The sequence below is a fragment of the Cervus elaphus genome, chromosome 14 (assembly GCF_910594005.1).
Source record: "Cervus elaphus chromosome 14, mCerEla1.1, whole genome shotgun sequence".
Classification (NCBI taxonomy): Eukaryota; Metazoa; Chordata; class Mammalia; order Artiodactyla; family Cervidae; genus Cervus; species Cervus elaphus.
The window spans coordinates 56,604,289-56,606,453 of record NC_057828.1 but is presented as its reverse complement, the minus strand read 5'-3'; positions in this window follow the sequence as shown (position 1 = coordinate 56,606,453).

Sequence of the window (2,165 nt, the reverse complement as noted above, 5' to 3'; positions counted from 1 at the left end):
GACATGTGTGCAGAAGAGATACTTGTATGTCAGGAGAAATGGAAGGACCCTTAAGTTCCCTCATTTCACACAAGGGAAAACTGAAGCCCAGAGAAGTAACATGATACCACATTCTCACAACTTGCTACTTACCCTCCAGGAGTGAAGTTTGTTGAACGACTGATGGGAGAATAGGGAATAGAGGAAGGTTGTGGTGAAGACACAAGGGACAGCTGAGCTGGAGCCGGGTGGCCTCCTCACGCCTCCTCCACCCTCCATTCATCCCACAAACCTCCCCTGAACCATGGTCAAGCCAGCCTCTGGCCTCAGAGCCTTCAGTCCAGCAGGAAAGAGATCTTACACAAATACTGATGTGAAAGGGTGATGTCAGGGGGGCAGGCTCACAGAGGTGGGGAGTCAGGGGGCCAGTGGGGTCCTAAGGGAGCTCCCTGAGGTGTGCTAAAGTAAAGAGGTGCATGACAGCAGTCCTGGGGGCCATGAGGACATGACCTGGTCAGGTAGGGCTTCCCTGCAGAGGAGACACAGGCTGAGACTGGAATGCTGAGAGCGGACCAATCAGGTGCACGGACAGGTGGCTCAGGCTGCAGGGTGGCTTGTGTGAGGCTCCAAGTTGAGAAGGGGCCTTGCAGGTTAGGTAAAGGCCCAGAAAGATAGTGTATAAAGTCCTTATTGCTGCTGAAACAAATACCATGAACTCAGTGTCTTAAAGCAACACAGATTTAGTCCCTCCAGTTTAGTTCAGTTCAGGCGCTCAGTCATGTCCGACTCTTTGTGACCCCATGGACTGCAGCACACCAGGCTTCCCTGTCCATCACCAACTCCTGGAGCTTTCTCAAACTCATGTCCATTGAGTCGGTGATGCCATCCAACCATCTCATCCTCTGTCATCCCCTTCTTCTCCTGCCTTCAATCTTTCCCAGCAGCAGGGTCTTTCCAATGAGTCAGTTCTTCACATCAGGTGGCCAAAGTAATGGAGTTTCAGCTTCAGCATCAGTCCTTCCAGTGAATAATCAGGACTGATTTCCTTTATTATGGGCTGGTTTGATCTCCTTGCTATCCAAGTGACTCTCAAGAGTCTTCTCCAACACTACAGTTCAAAAGCATCCATTCTTCGTTGCTCAGCTTTCTTTATGGTCCAACTATCACATCCATACCTGACTACTGGGAAAAAAACAGAGCTTTAACTACAGGTCTAAAAATGAAAAGTCCACAGGGGACTTTGGGGGCTCTAGGGGTGAGTTATTTCCTTGCCTTTTCCAGCTTCCAGGGGGCACCTGCATTCTTTGACTCCTGCCTCTTCCTCCACATCCAGAGACTGCAGCATAGCATCTTCATTCCTGTCTGTCTCCCTCACTAAGGACCCTGTGAATACATCAGGCCCACTGGATAATCAGCGTCATCCCTACATCTCAAAATCCTTCTTCATAGCTGCCAAGTTCCTCTTGAATATAAACAATCTTATTAAAAAAAAAAAAATCTTATTCACATAGTCCAGGGATGAGGATGTGGTCATTCTAGGGGCGGGCATTTTTACATCTGCAGCCTGGACATCAGGCAGGAGTTCTCTGGGCTCAGTACATGTTTCATCCCTTAGACCTCAATTCATGTAGCTAGTCCTTTCCAGGCATTTGAGAAGGTGGCGGGACAATGGTTGGGGATGGAGGTGGGACTGAGTGGATTCCAGAGTCTATGGCTGCCCGTATGTGGTCAGTGTTCCATGACCTTACACCCACACGCACACACACTCTGAAAAATGGCTGTTAACACTGCCGTGACCGAAGTACTTGAGCTGGATTACTGAGCATTCAAAAGTCAGACTAAAACAGTGCTATCAGATTAACAATTAGGCTCACCCACCTATAGCAGTGGTCTGTTTGGTGGAGGATTTTCTGACCTTCTCTGATAGAGTGGAAAGAAGGGAGGAATTGAGCCAGAAAAGATCTTTTCCCTACATCCTTGCTTTACCTGGACTCTCAAAAAAAGGAGCCTCAGCATCTCTGGCAGATGTGGTGGAGGCTGGAGGAGATACTTCCTAAAATTCCATTATCGGTCCCACCCTCTGAGTTTCTGGATCAACAGGTTTGCAGAGGGGAAAGAAATCACTTTTAGAACAAGTTCTAAAGTGATACTGATGATGCTGGTTGGGGGACCAGACACTGGGAACT